Source organism: Anomaloglossus baeobatrachus, chromosome 5 (assembly GCF_048569485.1).
Source record: "Anomaloglossus baeobatrachus isolate aAnoBae1 chromosome 5, aAnoBae1.hap1, whole genome shotgun sequence".
Classification (NCBI taxonomy): domain Eukaryota; kingdom Metazoa; phylum Chordata; class Amphibia; order Anura; family Aromobatidae; genus Anomaloglossus; species Anomaloglossus baeobatrachus.
In genome coordinates this window covers 160332524-160360451 of record NC_134357.1, presented here as the reverse complement: position 1 = coordinate 160360451, position 27928 = coordinate 160332524, and the positions used below count along the sequence as shown (strand labels likewise).

Here is a 27928-nt window from a genome sequence, read left to right as displayed (position 1 = left end):
TTTATCTTGGTTGGCTATCAAAAATAGGGGGATTCCAAGCCATTTTTTACATTTTTTTTAAAATAATTTAAAAAAATGAAGTAGGATCTCCTCTAATTTTTGTAACCAGCCATGGTAAAGCAGACAGCTGAGGATTGCAGCCTGTAGTTCTCTGCTCTACTTGTGCTGATTATAAAAAATATAGGAAACACCAGGTTATTTTTTTATTTTTTCCCTATTGACATGTTTGCAGGGCACTTGTCTTGGTCCTGGTCTTACCTCCATTTTACTTCCTTTTGCAGCCACCTAGCGCGTACTATGACCATTTTGTAGCCATTTTACTGCACAGAGGTTTGGGTCTCCATTGACTTATATGTAGAGCTGAGCAGACCCTTTGAAGTTCAAGTTCTACGGGTTCAGCTGGTCTTTAGATAAAGTTCTGCTATGACTAGAGATGAGCGAGCCCAACGTTAGGTGTTTGGTGTTCATTACGAACACAGACTGTACAAAAAATGCAGAGTTCGGGTGCTTTACACATGCAAACCACTCACACATGCATCACTGTACTTGGGTAAGTTCGATGCTCAACCCATGTGAGCCACCTGCAGTGTTTGCAAAAAAAAATAGAAAAACCCAGCCCACTAGGAAGTATTCTGTTTATGGCTTGTTGCATGTGGGCAGAGACCCGAACTGCCCAATTAGTGACTTAAATTGGGGTTCAGATCAAATTCAGCTTCCAAACTGAAATTTATCTAAAGTCCAGCTAAAGCTGCCAAACCGAACTTCCAAGTGTTTGCTCATCTCTAGTTATGACCTGATTTTAACCAAAACCTTATTGGAAATCCTTGATTGGGCAGCTCGGTCCTCCCCCAACATACAGCCAGCCATAAACAGAGCCATTTCTGTGGAGAGGGTGTATTTTTTTGTATATACTTCATCCAATAATGTTGATTTTACCCCTAGTGCAAGCCATTCAAACACTGCATGTGGCTCGCACTGGGCCGAGCACAACCCTATTCAAGCATAGCATTGATTGCTTAAGTGGTTTGCATTTATAAAGCACCTATAATCAGAACTCAAACTTTACTGTTTGGGTCCACTCATCTCTACTTATGTGTGATGACAGCTTCCTTTGGCTCCTTCTATGAACTTTTAGCTTTTCTTCCAGAAATGTTTTATTGGATTCAGGTCAGGTGATTGACTGAGCAATTATAGCAGCTCTATATTCTTTTTCTGAAACCAATTGAGAGTTTCCTTGACAGTCTGTTTGGGATCATTGTCTTGCTAAAATGTCTAGCCGTATTACATCTTTATCATCATGCTATATGGCAGCAGATATCTCAGTATATTTATCCAATCATCCATCCATTAATTATATGAAGTTTATTTTTTTCTTTTTGTATGTTTTTTTTTTGGATAATATGCAGTGTCATTTGGCTGCTAAACATGGTGTGTTTTGTAGCATCCAAAGAGTTCAATTTTGGTCTCATCTGACAAGACTGTATACTTGCAGTATTTCACAGGCTTGTCTAAAATTGTTGAGCAAACTCTAAATGCTCTTAAAGGGAACCTGTCAGGTCTGTATGCACCTAAAACCAAGAGCGGTTCTGGGTGCTTATTTGTAATCCCTGCTTAGCAGTTCCAGCTTATAGTAGCATAGATAAAGGGATCTTTAGAAAAAGTATTTCTGAAGATCCTTTATGATAGGCTGAGGCAAGGTACTAGTTGCCAGGGCTTTACTACTTTTGGCTAGTCGGTCCCCTTAGCATGTATCCACAGCCCTATGGGTGTGTTAACATGCTAATGAATGCTCAGCATTAGAGGCATGGTCACTCTCGCTTTTCTGCTGCCACTGCTGGTTTTCGGCTCAGTGCCTAAGAGCAGAAGTCTCTGAACTTCCTTTCATGTGCACTATGAAGCCCTTGCCACTTACACATAACTTAATTTATAAACATCAAAGGTTAAATCTGGTCAGAAATGCATGTCAATAGCACCCTTTCAAATATATTTACTTAGAAACTTGGTGATGTGTTCAATACTTATTTCACTCTCTGTATGTATATATTGCACATTAAGTATCAATGTAATCATATTTAGAGATGAGCAAACCTGTCAACATTTGGTTCAGTTAATGTTTGCCAACTTTCCCAGTGATCAATGAACAGTTCAATGACATATCCAAACACCAATGAAGTCAATAGAAGGCAAATATTACGTGTTATTAAGGGCTAGAGAGGCTGGCGTTAGTAAAGGCTAGGGGGGCTGGTGTTAATAAGGGCTGGGGGTGCTGCAAAAGCAAGAAAATAAGGAATCCCACACAGCTGTCGCATTGCTTCCAGGTCCGCTCATTAACTCTCATACATATTCATTACTCCTTCCCCCACCAGGAGAAATAGCGTCTCTGATTGGTTGCAGTAGGCCCGCGCCTCCAACTTCTTTTACAGCATCTGTGATTGGTTGGAATTACACACGCTTCCTGGGTCCCCTCATTAAGAAAATGCTGGATGATTTCCTGAGTACACATAACATTGTCGGTTATAAATTATTTAATGACAAAATATATAATTGGTGGAGGAAGGTTGAACTAAATGGACCTAGCTCTTCTTTCAAGCTATGTAACTATGTAACTATGTAACTAATGGAGTGTAAAAATAAATAAATAAATATTGGCGTAGGGTCCCAGAGCAGATAAAGTAGATAGCTACAGGCTGCAACCCCAAGCCGTATGCTTATATTGGCCCCTGTATTGAAATATGAGGGAACATAAATATGAGGGAAAATATGGGGACCGCAGATATTTTTTAAAATCCTTTTTTTTTACACAGGTATATGTGTTGCTTTTAAATGGTATAGTTTATTAAAATATTTAGGAGACCGTATGGCACAATGGTAAATTATATTATCTAGAGTAGGACCCGCCCTATTGAGATTTTCAATAACGTGGCAGGGGTGGCTCAAATTATTGATCAATTGTTTGCTAAAAATCTCATTTTGCATTATAGTACATTAGGAGTGAATTAGTGAATTTTACACTTTTAACTTGTTGCATGCCATTCATAGGCAGTGCTGGCTCCCCCCTCTCTATAATGATTTTTCTGCACTCAGTATCATAATATGGTGGGACCTTTGGCCAAATTATTTATTTATTTATACACTATAGGTACGTAGGCAGAGTGTGTACTTCCTAGCAATCACAGATGCTGTCACACAAGGTGGGGTGTATTCTGACTGCAACCAATCACATATGCTGGGACTGCCAGTGGTCGGGGGAAGCAGTGAATATGTATGAGTCATAATGAGCAGACCCGGAAGTAGGGTTACAACTGCACAGAGACTGGTATGTCCTGCTTTAACCATTTGGCTTCCTTTTTTTACAGTGATTTCCCTGGCCAATCACAGCTATGCCAATACTTGACAAGCCTATGATAGGGCCTGAAGTGGATAGTTTCTGCAGTAGTATAAATGTGAACAGTTACCAAACAAAGCCAAACTTTGCCGATTTTTGAGAAAAGTGGTTGTGAACCAATCCCGACCTGAACGAGCCAAAGCTCTTGCTTAATTTGAAATTGGGTGAATCTTTGTCAAACACATTTGCTCATCTCTAATCATATTGACTATCTTGACATGTGATATATTAAATTATCATGTTGCTAAATCATTTAATCCCACAATGAAAGTGGTAAAATGAATTTATGGCAAAATGAATTGTATCAATAAAACTATAACTCATCTCGCAAAAATTTAGTTCTTGGAGGAAAAGTAGGAAAAAAATGTAAAAACTTATGAAATATTTCTTGAAGTGTTCTAAATGTTCAAACCTAATATTCATGTAATTGGCACAGTAAATGCTGTACAACTGAAATTATTTAAAGCCTATGGTGGCATTGCTGGGTTTTTTACCCAGAAGTAGCTCAAAGTTTAATTAATAAATTAAATGCACTGAAATGTACAACTTATTCCACAATAAAGAAAAAAACCCTGATTCAGCTAAATTAATAAAAATATCAAAAACATTGACTTTAAGGATGCAATTCTGAAAAAAATCATATTTCACAATTTCTTGAAGGACAAAATAATGTGTGTTATCAGTTTGAGAAGAGTAACAGTAGGCTATCAAATGCATTAATGTACCACTTAATGAACTGTGAACACATTAAAATAATCACTCTTTTACAAAAATCCTGTCACTTTTTTAAGCAATTCTGCTATGTTTAACAATTACCAGTTCCCACTGTTCAAGGAGCGATTTATACGAATCTACTGTAATGCTTTGGGGATCAAATAATCTTAAATCTTCCGCTCTCTGACTGCATTTTTCAAACTGAGCTGTTCCATAAATTCTTTTCACCACTGACACAGCTATTTGCGAGGAACCTGCTATGTATTTTGCTGCGGTGCATTGCATGCTCGAGTTGTCAACTATTACTAAATTGCACCTTGAAGTAAGATAAACTTTTGATGTACCCAATAAAGCTTTGTTTGTTCATGTGATAACAAGTCACCGATGTTAGTTTGACTCTTTTTGGAAAATGAAGTGTAGGATACAACATCTTTTACTCAACAAATTGGCAAAACAAGCAGCTAGGAACCTCAAAAAAAAGGATGACAAGCTGAAATATAGTAACTAGAAACTGAGCTATGACTCTAAAGAAAGAATTAAATAGGAGCAAAGTAACTACTTGTGTTTTTAAAGTGTCTGCCAAGGAGATTGCATGAGAAGGACATTTAACCACTAATGTATTTTCACTTACAGTACGCTATCATCTCCTGATGTGCTTGTACTAAATACAGGGCAATACATAGATAAAATTTTAGTGTTGCATAGTGTTGAAAAATTGCAGCTAATGATGTCACAATCGTCTCCCTGCATGTTGAGACCTGTGACAGCCTTTTGACTGGAGCCTCTTATCTGGCTCTCTTCATTTAAATTGGTTTTATTTCTCTTGACACTGAAGTGGTTAAGTGACAGTTTTGCTATTGCAGATTTATCAAAGGAGTTCCTTGCTGAGTGATCAGCTGCACCTACTAAGTAGTCATGCCTTACAACTTTAAATAGTGGTATATCCCTGCATTCCCTGCTGAAGATACAAACTCATTTATATCCTGGTTGCCTTTGAGGAAGGTTCCTCAAGTCACATTTCTGTGCTCAGGCTATATCCTTTTTATAGTTAATTTTTCCCTGCTTGTCTTTACTTCCCTGGTGTGTTGTTAGTGCAGTGGCGAGGTCTGGCAAACCTCACCTTCCCCACACTAGTCAGGGCTACTGTAGGGTGTTAGTAGGGTCCCAGATTCCTGTTCAGTGACAGTTGTAGAGATTGTAAAGGGACTGGTGAAGATAGGAGGGACAGCTGCAGGTGGGGTTAGGAGGTGCCCACCTACCCCTCTCACTAATTCCATGGCCTCCCGTTGTTTTTGTGGTGCCCCCCTTTTCTTGTGTTTTTTATTGAACACCAGATGCACTTAGGTCTGAATGCACCTCACAACGCTTACTACACATGGCAAGCATGACAAATGATTGCCAATGTAGAAAGCCGGTCTGCTGCCTAAAAATGATGACTTGTATGTGATCAAAAAAGATTAAATCAGTGATAACTAAGCAAATTAAAATTTGTTTTATCATAGAGCATATTTTCACTAGGCTTAACTTCTGACATTTCTCGCACTTTGGCAATATCAAAAGATGTTATAATCCACATATCGTATACAAAAAAAATAAAACTTAAATCAGACAATATGTTAGGCAATATTAAAAATACTAAAATAGCATTGACTGCTATAAGTCCAATTGATTTATTCAGACTGAGGTAGAATATGACTGGATTATGGAGAGTAAACAACACAAGGCACGTAGTAGTCAAGGATGAGTATGAACTATAATAATAAATGACACCAAAATTGAATTTGGAGAGATGGTGCTGCAGTGACAAGATAAGGGCATGCACTTTCATATATCACAATTCAGAGAGTAATAAAATGCCTGCTAAAATTGCTCAAATAAATGCTTCAGAGCAAACAAGGGAAAGCAAATATACAAAAATGCACTTAACACACATGATAAAGCATCAGACTTCTCTGATATTAAATGCTGTACGTTTTCATTCTAATAATGCCATTGAAATAATTGTTTATTGCATTCAGAATAAAGATAATCCTTTTATCAAGTGAAGTCTTTGGGGCTATCCATTACAGTGATTAATGACGCTGGCAGTAATTAGGGTTAGTGCTGCACTTAATACAGTGTATGAATACATGGTAATGCATAACTTCACTTTTATGTTCCCAAAATAGTAATTTATGTTATTCATGAAAGGTCACCTCCAGCCAGACCCACTTTTTGTTTCTCATGGTCAAATAACTTCTCTTGTATAAAATGCTTGTCATCTGTGTTTCAGAAAAGAACATCAGTAAGACCTCTCCCAGGCGCCATTATTTTGCGTTTGTATTTATGGGCCAATAATAAAACGTGTAACTAAAGTACAGAAGTAGGGAAAATCTTTCAATAATTTTACATTTCACTTCTAAGTAGACCAGACAGTATAATAAATGTAGGATAAAAGAAATAAGAATTTTTATCACTTCCCTTGTCTGTCCCTCATGCAGCCAGCTGCATTTTTTTTATTTCTCTACTGCACAATGTCCTCTTCCTCCATCTTCTGCATGCATTGGGGCTTCCAACGCCATGTAGGCTTTTGACACAACATGCGTCGCCAAAGGCCAAGTCAATACCTCAGGCTATGAAATTATGATGTCAAAGTTCAAATCAGCACCATAAACCCTCAATGAATATGGAGAAAGAGTATGTCCCATGTAGTAAGGAAAAAGGAAGACTCTAGAGTTAGCTGCCCGGACTGGAGAGGGGCTGTGTTGAGAGAACTCACAGTTTAGACATAGACAAAAGAAAGGCCATGCAATCACAATTTCTTATGCTTCTTATGTGATCTATGTGGTATATTGCTGTGCAAATCAATCAAATATTTTTTAAAAATTGAGAAAAAGCAAGCCACCAGTATTGATGAAGGAAAAAAATAGCTTTATGACTGAATTACAAATTCACAAACTATGTACGTCACGCACTGTACTGATTCTTTACACACCTTTCTTATTTATCTAATTTTACTAATTTGAGTTATGTATATATCACCCTAATAATTTTACCTGAGACATGTTGTCACTCTCATTTTTGGTATTTGCCTAGCATTTTTTGGTTGCTCCTTTTTGAGAAGGTGTGCGTTATATTAAAAATATGCAAAAGATAAATCCCATTCATTTAACTGTTTGATTGACTAACAAATAGGACTTGGTACACACAGATCTGAATTTTGCACACCTGCTTCCTTAGTCTTATGCTGTACACCTACAAACCTATTGCTGCTTCCCCATAGATATAGGTTTTTGAATCAACACTTGTTAAAAAACCATTGCTTCTTGCCTAGAACTAGACTTGACCTTTATCTGTTCCTGGACCCCAAAACCCATAGAAGTCAATGGGGACCAAACTAACTGGCTTGACTCAAGTATTAAGTATCATGGAAATCAAGGATTGGGCAGTTCAGCACTGAGTTTGGGTTCACTCCCCATACCCATAGCCATTAGAGAGTAGTGAACCCGACTAGTAAAGTTTGGAATTTGTGCCGAACACAGACTATCACTGAAATACATAAGAGACCAATATTTGACTTGTTTTTTTTGTATGGATATTTTGTCTATATGAAAAACCTATTATCTAAACCAGGGGTGGGGAACCTTTTTTCTGCCAAGGGCCATTTGAAAATTTCTGCCAACCTTTGGGGTCCACACAATATTATCAGTGTGAAAATGAACTGGCTATATTTGGTCAAACAATTAATTAATTCCCCCTCTTGTAGTGGTTGGAGCTGCTTGTTGCTTCTCACAACTGCTTTTCCAGGTTTGTTTTGGTCTGGAGCATAGTCAACTCTTTGTAATAATAAGATTGGTAGACCATATACATCACATAACAGACGCTGGAACTGCTGTATATACATCACATAGGAGATGCTGTGACTCTTGTATATACATCACAAGAAACACATATATCCCAGGAGACACTGGGGGCACATACATCACATGAGGGAATGGGGACATGTATATGCCCTCTGCCCCTCCTGTGATGTATATACCCCCAGCGCCTCCTGGGATGTATATGCCCTCAGCCCCTTCTGTGAGGTTTATGCTCCCAGCCCCTTCTGTGAGGTTTATGCTCCCAGCCCCTCCAGTGAGGTATATGCTCCAAGCCCCTCCTGTGATGTATATTCTCCCAGCCATTCCTGTGATGTATATGCCCAGCCCTTCCTGTGATGCATATGCCCCCAGCCCCTCCTGTGATATATATGTCCCCAGCCCCTCCTATGATATATAGGCCCACAGCCTCTCCTGTGATGTATGTGCCACAGCCTTTCCTGTGATATGTATGGCCCCAGTGTCTCCAATGTGATGTATATGCCCCAGCATCTCCAATGCGATGTATATGCTCCATCTCCTCCAGTGATGTATATGCCCCTAGCATCTCCAATGTGATGTATATATCACAGAAGAGGTTGGTGCATTCACATCACAGGAGACGCTGGGGGCATACACATAACTGGAGATGCTGGGGCATATACATGACAGGAGGGGCTGGGAGCATATAAATGATAGGAGGGGCTGGGGCATACACATTACTGGAGGGGCTGGGGGCATATAAATGACAGGAGGAGTTGTGGACATACACATCACAGGAAACACTTGGGGCATATACATGACAGGAGGGGCTGAGGCATATACATAACAAGAGGGTCTGTGGCACAGACATCACTAGGTCACGGTGAGGCATAAGCATTGCTGTGGGGCACAGACAGCACTGGGGGGCACAGACATAACTCGAGGAGCAGACATCCCTTGGGTGGCACGGAGAGCACTAGGGGCACTGACATCACTAGGGAACACAGATATCACAAGTGGGCAAAGACATCACTAGAAGGGCCCAGGCATCACTAGGAGGCACAGACATCACTGGGGCACACACATCACTAGGGGGGCACAGACAGAAATGAGCAGCCACAGGTATCACTAAGGAGGCACAGACATCACTGGGGGGTACAGACATCACTAGGGAGGTGCACAGACATCACTAGGGGGGTGAACAGACATCACTAGGGAGGTGCACAGACATAACTAGGGAGGTGCACAGACATCACTAGGGGGAGCACAGACATCACTAGGTAGGCACAGACATCACTAGGGGGCACAGACATCACTAGGGGCACAGGCATCACTAGGGGGCACAGACATAACTAGAGGGGCACCAACATCACTGGGGGGCACATACATCATTAGAGGGACACAGACATCACTAGGGAGGCACAGTCATCACTAGGGGGGCACAGACATCACTAGGGGGCACAGACAACACTGGGCAGCAAGAGGCATCACTAGGGGGCACAGACAGTACTGGACAGCCATAGGCATCACTAGGGGGGCACAGATATCACTAGGGGCACAGACAGCATTGAGAAGGCACAGGCATCACTAGGGGGGCACAAACATCAATGGGTGGGCACACAGATATCACTGGTGGGCACACAGACATCACTAGGGGGGCACAGAGATCATTAAGAGGGGCGCATACATCACTAAGTGGGGGCACAGACATCACTGGGAGGAGACTGGGGCACAGACAGCACTTGCAGAGCACATACATCACTAGCGGGTACACAGCATTGGGGGTGGTACACAGTATTGGAGGGAACACAACACTGGCAGTAACACACATCACTGGGGGAGTGCACACAGCACTGGAGGGGCACACCGCACCAGAAAGCGGGCCCACAGCATCGGAGAGCGGGTACACAGCATCGGACAGCGGGCACACAATGCTGAAAGCTGTAAAGCTGCTGTAGGACAGAAGCGCAGAGCGCTAACCCCACCCACAAAGTTAGTCCTGAGCATGCTGGCACTTGCCAGAGAGAGAACCCATTGGTACATTTAAGCAGCGCATGTGGGGATTTAAAAGGCCAGCGGCTGGTAAGACCGTGGCGGTGGTCCGAGCACGACCGCCCCTAGGAATCTGCACAGAGGCTGCAGAAAATGACATCGCGGGCTGGAGATTCTCCACCCCTGATCTAAACAATAATGTCTGTGTGTTTTTTTTATCTAAAGTATGATCATGTGAATGTACCCATGGAAAAACAGTCAACTGAAAATTGTCTTGAAAAAGACAATCCCTTTTAGTAAATGTTGCAGATAACTCCAGTGAAAGCAGCGCTATTTGGCTGCAGAGGTCACGTGTAATAACAACTTCATGCAACACCCCGTGAGAGTGAGTGCTGACCCCGCCATAATGGTGCAAGAGGTGAGTATAAGTGTTGTTAATTTTTTGGTGAAAAGTAATGAATAACGGCTTTAAATTAGAAAAGGTCCAATATGGAGATAATTCTCAGCTCAGTATTTCTTTTGAGTGAGTGTTATTCAGAATGCAATATACGTAATACAAGACTTAGCTTAGAATATGAAAAAGCCTATTGATTTTTTGTGTTTTTGTATTATTGTACTTTTTTTTTTTTAAATACGCTCATTTTAATCTTGCATTAAATGGACTCCTAAAGAGCAGGATGGCCTATTCAATCTAAATCCAAACGTCACAATACATGAGTATCTTTTTGTTCCTGAACAATACAAAGTATTGTATCCAGCTCCATGGTTCACATGTAATTATTTTTTAATGTGGCTGTTTGATCTCAAGATCAAATGAAGTGTCAATGAATGTAGGTTGTTTAGGTGCTAATGAGTTATAGTTGCAGCTCCCTTAATTAAAGCTTAAGTGTGACAGGAACTTGTAACAGCTAACATAATAAAGCTTTGTGATAGTTGTAATTAGCATAGAAACATAGAATGTAATTCTTTTTCACATTTAATAGTTGCGGTACATTAACATGTACATTGCAGGTGTTTAATATCCACAGAATCTTCTAATATCATATTATAAAAATGCTAATTAGGTAATTTATCTTAACGTACCAAAAAAAACTTTAACACAGCATTATTACTTGTATATACATTTAGCTATTAGCATTTATTTGCATCCATTTGAATTAAGAATTATTTAACTATGAAAATTGATATCACATTATCATAAATTAGCAGATTAAATATTATACAATCCTTGTTACTATGCTGTAGTGTATAATGACCTTCGACTTCTAAGATCATGTCCCTCCCTTTAATGCGGGCACGCATGCCTAGTACGCATCTCTCCCTGGACATGTCAGCTGATCTGATCAGCCGACATGTGCCTTTAACAGCAGCAGACAGATCAGAGATCCACCCACCACCGTTAACTAGTTAAAAAACATACAAGTTCAAACCACTCCCATTAAAAATAAAACAATAAATAAAGTGTAAAAAAATACACATATTTGGTATTGCCGAGTTCAGAATATCAAAATATAAAATAAATTAATCTGATCCGTGAACAGCGTATTGAAAAAAAAACAAAAAGCCAGAATTATGTTTTTATAATAATAATAAAAAAGTTTATTTATATAGCGCCAACATATTCCGCAGCACTTTACAATCCGGTGGGGGGTTGTATAGACCAATACAAAACAAAATAGTACATAATTCAACAGCTACAGTAGGAATGAGGGCCCTGCTCGAAAGCTTACAATCTATTGGGAAAAAGGGGGACACAAGAGGTGAAGCACACATGTTTTTTGGTAAATGCAATAAAAGTCAATCAAAACATTGCATCTACCCAAAAATGGAATCTGTAAAAACATCAGCTCAGTGCACAAAAAATATGCACCCACATAATCCCAGATCCCGAGAAATGAGAAAGTGTTGGGTTGCAGAATATGGTGACAAATGCACTATAATTTTTTAATGCCAATTTTCTGAATTGTTTTCACCACTTAAATAAAATAAAATCAATATATTTGGTATGTACAAACTCATACTGACCTGGAGAATCATATTACCAGGTTAGTTTTTTCATATAGTGAACATGTTAAATAAAATAAAAAAACATTGTGGATTTGCACTTTTTCAAAATCACAACTCATCCTGCAAGAAACAAGCTCTCATGTGGCTATGTTGATGGGAAATTAGAAATGTTACGGCTCTTAAAAGACGGGGAGGAAAAAAAACTATACCGAAAAATGGAAAATTGCCAGGTACCAGTACGTCATTGATCATGAAGGTGTTAAAATGTAAGGTATAAGACTCACTTATTGCTGCTTATGTATATTGACAGTGAGTTCAGCCTTTTTGTAATGGTTGGAGGGCCTATCTCATTTTCCCTTATTTTGTGCTTCTTTATATTTGGATTGCAAAAAGTTAGGTAAAAAAATCCATAAATTTGGTATTGTAGTTATCAAATGACCTATAGAATAAGGGTAGCACTTTATTTATGCCACAAGTGAATGTGTAAAAACCAAGCCCCGAAAAAAATAGTTTTTTCCATTTAGCCCCCAAAAACTCAACACATATATTCCAAAATTGTCTAACTTTCACTCCGAAAGGCCGCTTTACATGCAGTGACATCGCTAGCAATGTCGCTAGCGAGTGCACCCGCCCTCGTTGTGCATGCGTCACAGGCAAATCGCTGCCCGTGGCGAACAATATTGGCAGTACACGTTACACGCAGATACCTTCCTAGCGACACCACTGTGGCCGGCGAACAAACTCTTTTTTAAGGGGGAGGTTCGTGCGGTGTCACAGCGACGTCACACAGAGGGCCACCAATAGAAGTGGAGGGGCGGAGAGCAGCCACATTAAAGTCACTCCCACCTCGTTGCCGGAGGACGCAGGAACGCTGTTGTTCGTTGTTCCCAGGGTGTCACACGTAGCGATGTGTGCTGCCTCAGGAACGATGACAACCTGCGTCCTAAACGAGCAACAATATTTGGGAAAGGAACGACGTGTCAACCATCAACGATGTTTGTAGTTTTTGGGATCATTAGCGGTCGCTTGTAGGTGTCACACGCAACAACATCGCTAACGACACCGGATGTGCGTCACAAATTCCGTGACCCAGCGATATCTCGTTAGCGATGTCATTACGTGTAACGAGGCCTTAAAAAAAGACCTCATATGAACATGTCTACAAGTTATAGCTCTTTCAACACTGTAAGCTATGTTTCATCATGGCCTTAAATAGCTTAAGGATTAGCAAGTTGTCATAATGTGGCATAATGAAGACCAACTAGGTTGTAATTGAAATCTGTAGAAACTCATTACAAAAGCCCGCAACAACTCAATATATCCCATCGGACTTATATAGGTATACAAGCCCTGAACAAGCTATTTTTGTCACTCTCATTTAGACTCTCATAAGCATTGAACAAACATTACTCAATTCATTTGGAGGGCCCTATAAACAGTTTTTGAGATTTGTGTGGGTCCTAGCAGTTAGACCCTAGGGGTTTGCAATTAATTACATATTCTGTGGAGGTTGATACATTGTTGTGCTGGGCCAACCATTTCAACAAGACATTGCACAAAACACATTTTAAGTGGCACATGGAGGTCTCTTTTACAATTCCCTAAAGTCACTGACACTTTAAGGTTTTTTATTTTTTTAAATAAACTTAAAAAATGTAATATTTAATTGAAATTTCAAATTTTCTCACTTCTGTAGTAAAAAAATGAATAGTAAAAAAAAATTGCTAACAGCCTTTTGTTTTCCCCAAACTAAACGTTACATAGGTTAAAAAATGACTTAGGTCCATCTGGTTCAACCTCCCTCCACCAATTATACATTTTGTCACTAAATCATTTATAGCCGACAATGTTATGTGTACTGAGGAAATCATCCAGCCCTTTTTAAAAAGCTGTTTTAGCACTCTTTCCCATGTCTGTGGAAAACACATATGTTTTCACAGAAGTATAGAAGGTTCATATGGCCCTTCATGTACCGTGATAGCACACGGAGATCAGGAACTTTTTACTCACCTGTGCCTGGTGCTGCTGTCTGCGGTGCTGATTTTTCCGGTGCTGTTGCTTATGGGTCCGCGGTGAAGTGAATACAATAAGCATGAATGGGCCCTGAAGCAATTGACAGCAGCGCCAAAAGCAGCAGCGCTGGAGACAGGTGAGTATAGAAAATCATTTTATTTCAAAGACACATGTTTTCTCCGGTACATGTCACATGTATCACACCACTGTGTCGTCCATATGACATCAGTGCTGCTGAAAAAAAATGGACTGCTCTCCATGCGGAACACATGGACACACGTGTTCTTCATACGGAAACACGGCTCTTGTGAAAACACTCATGTTTGCGCAGACCCAATAATTTTTTTTTTTAAACTTTGAATTTTTATTGAGATTTTCAATTTACGTTTTTCATACATAAAATAAAACATAAAATTCACAATTCTTATCGAACCTAGACAAACAATGACAGGACAGGTGAGGAGGGTTAGGAGGGGAGAGGAGAAATAGGAGGGAAGAGGGAAGGGTTTCAAGAGTCCATGCTCCTTCCATAGGACCCATAGGCCTCAGTCTCACAGATCCTCCTGTCCCGCAAAGTAGTCCCATGGTGCCCACACGGCCTGGAAGCGGTCAACTGTGTCATGCAATAGTGCCGTGAGATGTTCCATGCGTCTAACGTCCAGTAATCTATACTTGAGGCTCTGGAGTGAGGGTGTCCCTGGCTGCCTCCAATTCTTTGCAATTAAGCATCTGGCCGCCGTAAGGATGTGGGACAAAAGCTTAGAGGCCGTTTTTCCCAATCCCCCATTCCCAAGACCCAGAACATAGATCAGGGGATCAAGATCAACCTCTATATATAGTACTTTATGGATCAACCCTCTAACCCGCTCCCAGAAGGGGACTATCCCTGGACAGGACCAGAATATGTGCAGAATGGTGCCCCTGCCTCCCCCGCATCTCCAGCAACAAGCCGGTATGGAGGGGTCTATGCCATGAAGGAAATCTGGAGTGTGGTACCAAAATAGCAAAATTTTATAGATATTTTCCTTATATAGTGTGCATATTGACGTCTTGGCGGCGTTTCCCCAGATTGCTGCCCATTCCTGAGGAAGTATCCGCCTTCCCAATAGAGACTCCCATTTCCGCATGTATGGAAAAGACCCCTCGGGCCCCTCCCGTGAATCAGAAAGCAAAATGTAAATTTCCGAAATCAGCCCCTTAGTATCAGTGCCCCTTCTGCAAATTTTCTCAAAATCTGTGGGAATCGAGGCCCCTGCCCTGCCAAACAAGGAGCCAGCCAAGTCTCTGATCTGCAGATATTGGAAAAACTCTCGATTAGAGAGAGAGAATTTATCTCTAAGGTACTCAAAGGAATGGATCTGCATTGTACTTCCATCTATAATGTCTGCAAATCTGAATAGACCTGCCTTGAGCCAGGGGTGCACCATGTCCGACTCCAGACTGCTTGGGAGCAAGGGTTGGTATATGAAGGACACCAGAGGGGAGCAGGGGGATGCCAAAGGAAATCTTCTAATGCAAAATGCCCAGAGGTCCCTAGTGAACTGCATCGGTCCAAGAAGAGGGGGGGGCGAATCACACTGGGCCGGGGGCCACAGGAGCGCGTTTGGATGTATAGGCGCCAGCCAAAGTTTTTCAATCTCAGTCCACCTGTTGTATGCCCAAAGGGACACCCAACAGGGGATCCTCCTAAGATGGGCCGCCCAATAGTATTTTAGGATGTCCGGGACAGAAAGCCCCCCCCTGTTTCTCCGAGCCATCAACACCTCCCTGGCCACCCTATGACGTTTGTTACACCAAATAAATCTAAGGATAGCCGCCTGAAGGGACTTCAGCTCCTTTATTGGTACCTTAACTGGGAGGGTTTCAAAGAAATATAATAATTTTGGGAGCAAGCTCATTTTAACCGCCGCAATGCGCCCCATCCACGAAAGAGGGAGGGGCAACCATTTGCTCAAAAGAGTTCTCAGCTCTCGGAAAAGGGGGGGGAAGTTAAGGTTATAGAGAGAATCATAAGTAGATGTGAGGTTAACCCCCAGGTACTTGACCGCATCTGTCTTCCAACGAAACTTAAAATTCAAACGCAGGTAATCCAGGACCACCGGGTCGAGATTCAAGGGCATTGCCTCCGTTTTGCTAGAGTTGATCTTATACCCCGAAAGGCTCCCGTACCTACCCAAGGTGCACATTAAAATTGGAAGGGACACATGGATGTTAGTAAGTGTAATGAGCACATCGTCGGCAAAAAGTGAGATTTTAAACGGTTTATTCCTGACCAGGACCCCCGAGATGTCTGGGTTGCTCCTGACCGAGGCCGCGAGGGGCTCTATGCATAGTGCAAAAAGGAGGGGGGACAGGGGGCACCCCTGCCTGGTGCCATTGGAGATGAGAAAAGGCTTAGAGATGTGGAGGGGGAGTTTGATAGAGGCCGTAGGAGCGCTATACAGGGACTTCAAGGCCCGCATAAAGCCACCCGAGATCCCAAAGACCTCCATTGTCTTGAAGAGAAAAGGCCACGCAAGGCGGTCAAAAGCCTTCTCTGCATCTAGACTCAACACCAACGCCTGTTGCTTCGTCCGATTTGCCACATCCACCAGGTCTATGACCTTCCTGGTGTTGTCCCCCCCCTGACGGCAAGGGACAAAACCCACCTGGTCTTTATACACGAGTTGGGGCAACCATCGATTAAGCCTGGCCGCCAAGAGCTTGGTGAACATCTTCAAATCGGAGTTCAAAAGGGCTATTGGTCTATAATTAGCACAATCCAATGGGTCCCTGGGTGGCTTGGGCAGGAGGATTAAATGGGAGTGTAGCATGGATGGAGGGATAGGGTCACCCTGAAGGAAAGAGTTAAACAAGGCGGCCATGTGTGGGAGGAGCTCCGCCGCAAACACCTTGTAATAAAAATAAGTAAAGCCGTCCGGGCCCGGTGACTTCCCGCCAGGCAGGGCTTCCAGAACTTGCTCCAGTTCCTCTGTAGTAATCTCTTCATTCAAAGCCGCGGCTGCTCCGCAAGGCAGTGAAGGGAGCTCAAGGGCCGAAAAATAGTCCCCAAGTGCCCCAGCCCCGCGCGAAGCCATGCCCGGGGGAACTGGAAGGTTATAAAGCTTGTTGTAGTAATTGAAAAAAATGTCAGCTATTGAAGCGGGGTGATAGTGGATAGTGCCCTTTTCGTCGCGCAGAGCCTGAGGGCATGAGGATGTAGCGCGCTCCTTAAGCTGCCTGGCGAGTAAGGTATGAGCCTTATTACTCCTTTCATAGTATCTTTGTTTGGAAAAGGTTAGCAATTTTTCTGCTCTACCAATTGCCAAGTCTCTCAACTTTTCCCTAAGGCTGATGACTCTCCTAAGAATAGTCAGTGATGGGGCAGCCGCCAGTCTCCCCTCCTGTAGCTTAAGATGGGCCGTTATAGAGTCCCGTTGGCTTGTGGCATTCTTTTTAGCCCTGGCGCCCTCTCTAATGCATAGTCCCCTCATCACTGCCTTGTGAGCTTCCCAGAGTGTTGCCGGCGACGTGACCGTGCCCGTGTTCAACTGAAAGAATTCGACCAGTTGCTTATTTAAAAAGGCCCTAGTGTCGGGATTTTTGATCAGAGATTCATTAAGGCGCCAATGCTGAGGCCTAGGTCGAGGACCATCTTTCTTGAAGTCCATTATGAGTGGGGAATGGTCTGACCACGTAATGGATCCCATTTCCACCCTCTCAAGACGCCCCAGCAGCTGTGAGTCAATGAAAAAATAGTCTATTCTGGTGTGCGTCTGATGCGGATGCGAGTAGAAGGAAAAGGCCTTCTCTCCCGGGTGGTCCACCCTCCAAGCGTCGTATAAAGCCCCTGATCTAATGAGCCTACGAAAGTCCCGGGACAAATTTTTCAAAGCACCCGATGGAGGGTGTCCACCCACAGAGAGTCTGTCGGCCACCTCCGAAAAAGGGATGTTAAAGTCTCCCCCCAACACCGTAGAGGCCGGTGCCAGTCCGCCTATCAGATCGAGTATTTTCTTAAGAAAGCGTATCTGCCCTTCATTAGGTGCATAAATGTTGGCCATTATGTGCGGGGATCCCCCCAGTTGGCCCTCCAGAATCACATATCTACCCTCTGGATCGCAGTGAGAACCCGTAATTTGTAGAGGACAACTGGAGGATATTAAAATAGCAACTCCCCCCCTCTTGGAGCCCGAGTAAGCCGAGTAATGGATGGGAAAGCGGTGGGACGCAAATTTGAAAGTGTTTGATTCCACAAAATGTGTTTCTTGGATAAAGGCTATGTCTGCACCTGATGTTTTCAGTTCCTGTAGCAGCAATTTCCTCTTACGGGGTGAATTCAGACCTTTTACGTTAAGAGAGATAATGCGGGTCATATCTAAAACTTAGAAGTAAGAAAAAGCTAATGGCACACCTATACCGTCGGGGGCATGACTTCCCCTGTGAAGCCGGCCAGAGGAGATGGTCCATACGACAAAGGGCCGCAGCTCCCAGGGACTCTAGAAGGGGTGGTACCTGAAAGGACACATAAGGAAAAAACATCGGGGAGGGGGGAAGACAAGGACAAACATAGAAATGAACATGAATTAAGAACATTAACCAAAATGCATAAACCTTAGGCATAGATTCCCGGGGGGTCAACCCGGAAGGGAGAGACCTAGAGGGAGGTTCCCCAACCCGTCTGAGCTAAGAGAGCCACCCACCTCACTCCCCAGTAGCCCTCCCACGGGGGTCAGTCCAGTGGGCACGGGCCCGTGCCAAAAGGAAACAAGGGAAAAAAAAAACAAAACAAAAAACCTCAACCACTAACTCCAAGTAAGGGGACCGGGCTCCCGCCAACCCCCCTACCACCCACGGCATCATTGTGGCTACAGCCCCCCCCCTTATGCAGCTCAACAGACCCAGAGGGCCGCAGATGACACAATGGACAGTCAGAGGCTTGCTGTAGAGAGAGTCACAGTATCACAAAGCATGCTCAGCCACTGGAACTCAGAGGGTATAAGAAATAGGCACCAACCAGGTTAAGAAGTGTCCTCAACGGTGAGCCGGGGAGGGGGGCGACCCGCGGCCCCTACCTCCTCTCCCCCCCAAAGCCCCACGCCCTCCACCCCTCACCTTGGACCACACGGGAGGGGGCGGCCCTTCCAACCTTTGCAAGTCCCAATCTGGGATACAGACCGCTGGAATGTCCAGTGCTTCACAGAACAGAGTGGTATCTGCTGGAGTGCGAAGGGTCGCCGATTTACCCCCTCTGCGCGCTGTTAGTGCAAACGGGTAACCCCAGCGGTATGGAACCTGGTGCTCCTTCAGGCTCGTGAGAAGGGGTTTGAGGTGCCGCCTTTTCTGGAGTGTGATGCGAGAAAGATCCGGGAAAAGCTGGATTTCCTTGCCATTGAACACAGGTGCCGTGCGCCTCATTCTAGCCTTAGCCATGATCAGTTCTTTGGTGGAGAAGTCGTGAATGCAACAAATGATGTCCCGGGGTTGGGTGGATAAATTCTTCGGCTGTAAAGCCCTGTGTGCCCTGTCCAGCTTGATGATGTTAGAAGGGGGAGCGTCCAACACTTCATTAAAGATGGATTGTAGTATGGAGTTTGTGTCCTCGGGCCCATCTGACTCTGGGACCCCCCTCACACGGACATTGCAACGGCGTCCTCTGTTGTCGAGATCCTCTATGTGAGACTGCATATCCTCCATTATTTTTTGTTGCGATGTTGCCAGTTTGTGTAATTCTGATACATGGGATCTGGTGATGTCATGCTCTTCCTCCAGGGATTCAATTCTGCTAGACAATTGCTGCAAATCTCTCCTCACTTCAGCTATTTCTGACCTGCAAGTTGCTTTAACCTCACGTATGAGGCATTGAAAGTCCTCTTTAGAAGGAAGTTTACTTATGAAATCATGCATGTCCTTATAGAAGGTGTCTGGCCCTTTAAGGTGAGCACCTGCAGTAATAGACACTGGAGTTTTAGTCTGGTGCTGGGGAAGCTGGGAAGGTTGATCTCCACACCGAGGCCCAGAGGGGGGAAGCAGGCTGCTCTGTTCCCTGATATTACCAGCTGTGGCTGCAGTCCCTTCTCCCGGCAGTGGGGAGGGCTGCCCCCCGACCTCCACCTTATCTCCCACAGCCACTATGTGCTCCTGGGCCTGCTGCTGCTGTGCCTGAGGATCCGATGCAGTGCAGGGCTGCTGAGCCAAGGCATTCCCTGTTGGAACTGCTGCAGAGATTCCTTCACTTTCCCCTGTGTCCCCGCTCACCCACTCCTCCTTCTCTTGCTGCTTAGCAGGCCGGGCCAGTGCCTCCATTTCCCCTCCATGCTCCTGGAAAGATGGCGTCCGGGCCTCCCCTGGACCCTGTTCCAGGCCCAAGAAAGTATCCAGCGCCGTGGTGTGCAGCGGGGGGGCCACCGATGCCTGCTGCGATGGTTTAATCCTCCGTGGTCCCATCCTGAGAGCCGGTGAGTAGGTTTGTGCTTATGATAAGTGCTGATTTAGCTGAGGGTCAACAGGAGCTCCTCTTCCCCACGACCACTCAGCTCAGCATCCTGGACACGCCCCAGACCCAATAATTTTAATGGGTCTCATTTTGTCCGTGATTCTGGTATGTAGGAAAACTGCGTCATATGTCCCAGAATTACTGATGTGTGAAAGGAGCCTTAGTGACTGCCATTACTACCTCTTGTGGTAGGGAATTCCACAATCTCGCTACTCTAACTGTAACGAAACCCTGTTCTGAAAATTATTTTGCCAGCACAAAAAGTAAAGAAACATAAAATAGCAATTTTTGACACACTTTGTGCGCTAAAAGATGGTGAAGTATTTGTTTATTTATTTAGAAATAAAACTCTCTGCTCATTTAGGGGTTAATCAAACACTTTTTACATGGGGACAATATGTCACTGCCTCTAGTACATTACATTGTTGCACAGTTTAAAATCTATAAAATTTTAATTGAAATAAGTAATCATTGTGTTGAATAGATAAAGTAATTGATAATTTCCATCCTTACACAAATAATTAAATATTGGGTTATCAGGGTCTTTCTTCTGCCCACACCTTGGCGTGAAATTATTTACATCTATCTGCTGCAGCTAAAACATCTGCTCCATGATATCCATCTACATTATATTATTACCTGCACATAATGAGAACAGGGATTGGAGAATAGTGTTTTCATCCAGGTCTGGATGCGGTGAGAATTAAGGTCCATTTATCATACAGTTTAATGAACAGTATGACCTGTTTAAAAATGAGTGTTGTGAAAAGCTCAAATTAGGATATTACTTTTCCTGCTGCGGAATACAAAGCTTTAAAGGAAATATAATTTGCTGTTGAGCTTTGCTCTAGTTTGTCTTCTGTTGAACACATTGTCTTGCATGTTTGATAATGATTCAAAATTTCATGAAGAGTGTTATCTGAAATTATGTTTGCCTGCAGCCGAAATACTGCGAAATCAAGCTAACTGCCTCATAGCTGTGTTAACTTACTCTACTTGGAACACCTTAGACGTTAGGAAATTCCTGTCGGTGATTCCAACCAGTGGCGTAACTACAGCGGTCGCAGCGGTCGCGATCGCGACCGGCCCCGGGAGGTTAGGGGCCCGGCGGCCGCCAGGCAGATCAGCAGCCAGCTCCTGTCAGTGTGAGAGGAGCTGCGCTGATCTGTCACAGACCTCGCGGCCACTATTTGACCCGCTGACGCTGCCGACACCGGGCCCCCCTGCCTGATGTCAGCGGCGGCATCGGGGCCCCCTACCTGGTGTCAGCGGCTGCGGCGTCTCCCCCGTCACCGCGCACAGTAATGATGAAGCATAGCGCGGCCGGTGCCGCGCTATGCATCACCATTCTCCCCCTGTGCGATGACGTCACTCCCGAGCGACTGCTGTGCTGAGTGCACAGAGTGCAGGACAGGAGGACGCCGACCGCAGCACCGGGAGAATGAGCAGCGGGGAGGACAGCAGCGGTGGAAGGAAGAGAGAAGGTGAGTACTTGTTTTTTTTTTTTTTTAACATAAGGGAGTAAACGGTGGCCAGAGGCTTGGGAAGGCAGTTCTGGGGAAGCTGCATTATTGTACATGGAAGCCTGGAGAGGCTGCTTTATACATGGAGGTCTGAGGAGGCTGCATTATATGTGGAGCTCTGGGGTAGCTGCATTATTATACATGGAGGCCTGGAGAGGCTTCTTTATACATGGAGGTCTGAGGAGGCTGCATTATATATGGAGGCCTGGAGAGGCTGCTTTGTACATGGAGGTCTGAGGAGGCTGCATTATATATGGAGGCCTGGAGAGGCTGCTTTATACATGGAGGCCTGTAGAGGCTGCTTTATACATGGAGGTCTGGGGAGGCTGCATTATATATGGAGGTCTGGGGTGGCTGCATTATTATACATGGAGGCCTGGAGATACTGCATTATACATGGAGGCCTGGAGATACTGCATTATACATGGAGGCCTGAGGAGGCTGAGTGCATTGTTATACATGGAGGCCTGGAGAGGCTGGCTGCTATATTATACATGGAGGCCTGAGGAGGCTGGGTGCATTGTTATACATGGAGGTGGTCTGGAGAGACTGGGTGCTATATTATACATGGAGGCCTGAGGAGGCTGGGTGCATTGTTATACATGGAGGCCTGGAGAAGCTGGCTGCTACATTATACATGGAGGCCTGAGGAGGCTGGCTGCATTATTATACATGGAGGCCTGGAGAGCTGGCTGCATTATAATATATGAAGGTCTGGGAGGGCTGCATAATACAAAATGAAGGACACCTTATACATGGAATATAGGGTTGCCTTATGCATGGAGGAGTATGGGGCTGCATAATGCAATATGAAGTTTTATGGGGTTGCGTTATAATACATATAGGACTATGGGGGCTACATTATAATATATGGAGGCTACCTTATACATGGACTATGGGGGTACATTATAAAACATTGGGGACTATGTGGTGCAGTGTAATATATGGAGAACTATGGGGTGAATTATAATATATGGAGAACTATGAGAAATTCATTATAATAATTGGAGGGCTACTTTTTACAAGGAGGACTATAGGGCTGCATTATAATATATGAAGGCCTATGTGGTGCAGTATTATATATTGAGTACTATGGGGTGAATTATAATGCATGGGGAACTATGGGAAATACATTATAATACATGGAGGACTATGGAAGTGTAGTCTAATATATGAAGGGTTATGTGGGACCCTTTATACTTTTTGGAAGGCTATGTGGGTGCCATTATTGTATTTGGAGAACTATATACAAGGGGGGACAAAGATACAAGCAGGGGATGGGAACGTTTTGTGCTGAGGGAAAAAGCCTCTTTTCCCTCAGCACCCAGCTTTCCCATGCTCTGCTATACATCTTCTCTCAGCACCCAGCTTTTCTATGCTCTGCTATACATCATGTCTCAGCACCCAGCTTTCCCATGCTCTGATATGGGAAAGCTGGGTGCTGAGGGAAAGATGTATAGCAGAGCATGGGGAATCAGTGTGCCGAGGACAAGATGGATATCAGAACATAGGAAAGCTGGGTGCTGATAGAGGGATTTCAGATCATGGGAAATCTGGGTGCTGTGGGTAAGAGCCAAGTGTCAGCATCATTATCCTGTACCCCGAGTGTCAGTGTCATTATCCTGTACCCTAAATGTCGATGTACGTGGAGGGGGGGCCCAGCTCTGAACTTTGCACCGGGGCCCATCAAACTCTAGTTACGCCCCTGATTCCAACTGTACACATTATTAAGGCTTACACTCCATAAAGGAGTTTACAGAGAGATCATCAATGTAGCTATATAAACTCAGCATAAAAGGGATCTGATCTGCTCTTTTTGTCTAAATATACCCCATTAAAGAATATAACAACCTTTGTTGCTTTCTTTTTAATTTTATAGAGTTTTAAAGGGTATTTGTCAGCAGATTTTTGCTATGTAATCTATAATGTAGGAACAGAGACCCTGATTACAGTGGCAAATTTTGCTGTTTAATACAATCAGCATTTTATCAGCAGGATATTATCATTACAGGACCATTTTGCATATGCAGTGAAGTCCAAACACCTTCAGCAATGATTAGTGGCTTTATATACAATGTAAGCAGAAAGCTGTTGTGTATGTGTGTTGGGGAGGAGGTTACACACAGCCGAACATCTCAACTCAGTCATATCTGCAACAGAGAAAGCTGTGCATCTATCCTAACTGCTGCATTCAGTATACTAAGTGATCCATGGCTTGAATCAAGGTGCTGTCAAGTTACATAGCAAGTTACATAGCAAAAACCTGCTGACAGATTCTCTTTAAATAATTAGCACATTAAGAAAATAATGTACAGAACTAGATGTGTCACATTTGCAAAGCACTATTACTTGACAACATCTTTCTGTCTATGTCGACAGCATACATGCTGCTGACCTATAGGGCTATAGGGGTGTAACATGGTGTGGAGGGGTAGTCGTGTGTGAGGGGCTGTTCCATTATGCCACATAACACTACATGAAAGATGGAGTCCTGACTGGGTGTGTGGACTTGTGCTAAGGGCGCTTTACACGCTACAAAATACCTTACGATGTGTCGGCGGGGTCACGTCGTAAGTGACGCACATCCGACATCGTAAGTTACATTGTAGCATGTAACAGCTACGTTCGATTGCGATTGAATGATAAAACGTTCATTGCATGCTTGTTGTTTAATTCCTAAAAATTGAACGTTAGGTTGTTCATTGTACTCGGGGTAGCACACATCGCAGTGTGTGACACCCCGGAAACGATGAACAGATCTTACCTAAGTCCTGTGGCTCAGCTGGCAATGCGGAAGGAAGGAGGTGGGCGGGATGTTTACGTCCCGCTCATCTCCGCCCCTCTGATTCTATTGGCTGGCTGCCGCGTGACATCGATGTGACGCAAAACGTCCCTCCCACTCCAGGAAGTGGATGTTCGCCACCCACATCGAGGTCATATGGATGAGTAAGTACGTGTGACGGGAGGTTATCCGTTTGTGCGACACATTCAACAAATTGCCGCACATTCGATGGGGGCGGGTACGATTGCATACGATATCGTATGCTGGATCGTATGGTGTAAAGCAGGCTTTAGTTTCACAGTACCCTGTCTAGCACCATAAAACAGTTTGTGAAGCTTATTTTGTCTTCCTGAGGTTTTGCATCTGTTTTTCCTCACTGTTTTAAATTTGTCAAATTGTGCAGATTTTAATGAAGTTGTTCCCTTTGAATTCATTGTTCTTTAATAATAATTATACAGTGAGGTCCAGAAATATTTGGACAGTGACACAATTTTCGCGAGTTGGGCTCTGCATGCCACCACATTGGATTTGAAATGAAACCTCTACAACAGAATTCAAGTGCAGATTGTAACATTTAATTTGAAGGTTTGTTCAAAAATATCTGATAGAAATTGTAGGAATTGTACACATTTCTTTACAAACACTCCACATTTTAGGAGGTCAAAAGTAATTGGACAAATAAACCAAACCCAAACAAAATATTTTTATTTTCAATATTTTGTTGCGAATCCTTTGGAGGCAATCACTGCCTTAAGTCTGGAGCCCATGGACATCACCAAACGCTGGGTTTCCTCCTTCTTAATGCTTTGCCAGGCCTTTACAGCCGCAGCCTTCAGGTCTTGCTTGTTTGTGGGTCTTTCCGTCTTAAGTCTGGATTTGAGCAAGTGAAATGCATGCTCATTTGGGTTAAGATCTGGTGATTGACTTGGCCATTGCAGAATGTTCCACTTTTTTGCACTCATGAACTCCTGGGTAGCTTTAGCTGTATGCTTGGGGTCATTGTCCATCTGTACTATGAAGCGCCGTCCGATCAACTTTGCGGCATTTGGCTGAATCTGGGCTGAAAGTATATCCCGGTACACTTCAGAATTCATCCGGCTACTCTTGTCTGCTGTTATGTCATCAATAAACACAAGTGACCCAGTGCCATTGAAAGTCATGCATGCCCATGCCATCACGTTGCCTCCACCATGTTTTACAGAGGATGTGGTGTGCCTTGGATCATGTGCCGTTCCCTTTCTTCTCCAAACTTTTTTCTTCCCATCATTCTGGTACAGGTTGATCTTTGTCTCATCTGTCCATAGAATACTTTTCCAGAACTGAGCTGGCTTCTTGAGGTGTTTTTCAGCAAATTTAACTCTGGCCTGTCTATTTTTGGAATTGATGAATGGTTTGCATCTAGATGTGAACCCTTTGTATTTACTTTCATGGAGTCTTCTCTTTACTGTTGACTTAGAGACAGATACACCTACTTCACTGAGAGTGTTCTGGACTTCAGTTGATGTTGTGAACGGGTTCTTCTTCACCAAAGAAAGTATGCGGCGATCATCCACCACTGTTGTCATCCGTGGACGCCCAGGCCTTTTTGAGTTCCCAAGCTCACCAGTCAATTCCTTTTTTCTCAGAATGTACCCGACTGTTGATTTTGCTACTCCAAGCATGTCTGCTATCTTTCTGATGGATTGTTTTCTTTTTTTTCAGCCTCAGGATGTTCTGCTTCACCTCAATTGAGAGTTCCTTAGACCGCATGTTGTCTGGTCACAGCAACAGCTTCCAAATGCAAAACCACACACCTGTAATCAACCCCAGACCTTTTAACTACTTCATTGATTACAGGTTAATGAGGGAGATGCCTTCAGAGTTAATTGCAGCCCTTAGAGTCCCTTGTCCAATTACTTTTGGTCCCTTGAAAAAGAGGAGGCTATGCATTACAGAGCTATGATTCCTAAACCCTTTCTCCGATTTGGATGTGAAAACTCTCATATTGCAGCTGGGAGTGTGCACTTTCAGCCCATATTATATATATAATTGTATTTCTGAACATGTTTTTGTAAACAGCTAAAATAACAAAACTTGTGTCACTGTCCAAATATTTCTGGCCCTGACTGTACATTCCCTGATAAAATAAATAATAACTAACATTCAGCTACCTGCTCACCTGTTCTGGCACTTTCTTTCTAATGCCCACTACTAGCCTATTCAGTCCACAGACCTTTTCTTTCTGCAAACAAACAGAGCTTCCAGTCATCAGCAGTCCTCAAAAGGTCAGAGCGTCTCATATTATCATGATGTTGTGATGTACTGTCACCTACTAGATCTGGTGTCTTCACACTGCAGCAGAACATGTGGCCAAGTCAGGGCCTGGAGGTAATGGCGCACAATATCACAAAGTTATGATGTGCCATGACCTCTAAAATGTGTCACTTATCCTGGTATATATGATTCCTATCCTGGGTCCATCATGCTATAAATGTCCTCATCATGCTATATATGTTGCCCATTTAAATATATGTGTATCAGATCAGCTGCCAGCTAATCCATAATGCATATTTACTGTTTACCACTCCCATAATTCCAACCTCCTCTCAGGGCTGACTTCAGTGATCAGAAGTTGGTGTGGTTATTGAGTATTATATTTGTATAGATAGTGGACACACGTTTCCATGAGTTGCCTGCTCCTGCCTCCTAGGACCTGCTCTAATGCCATTGCCTCCCACACAGCAAGCCAGGTATATCCAGACAACAAGATACACCCCCCACTTTTCTCCCAAATGTGGGTGAAAAAAGTGCATCTTATAGTCTGAAAAATGATGTGCCCACGGGGTCTTGGGGGGGTTACTCGTCACCAGGCTGATGTAGGGATTGGGGTTGTCACAGTGGCTAGGCCCGGTTCAGTACCCTGTCGATGTCAATAAATGTGGGAAGATAATGGGGATAGTAGTTATTCATGGCACCACCTGTGGTGTGTGGCTAAAATAGGAGCCGTCGCTGCAAGATGTTTCCTCTGAGGGCAGATGGTAGTGCAGCAATGTTGGTAAAGCTCTCCATAGGCAAAGCTCGGGCCCACAGTGAGATTGGAAGATGTAATGTCCTGCTGCAAGGCAGCTATGGTGCAGGAAGGACTGGATGACGCAGGGGTTGCAGTTAAAGTTCTTTACTTACTGAGATGTCACCACCTTTGGACTACCGGACTCCGCTGTCATGGGCTCCAGCCGATCT

General features: G+C 43.6%; 1 protein-coding gene across 3 annotated transcripts in view; it reads left to right on the top strand.

The window, feature by feature from the left end:
• The window catches only part of GRID1 (glutamate ionotropic receptor delta type subunit 1), a 1874363-nt gene that overhangs the window by 838405 nt on the left and 1008030 nt on the right, over positions 1–27928 (top strand). The window lies entirely within an intron of this gene.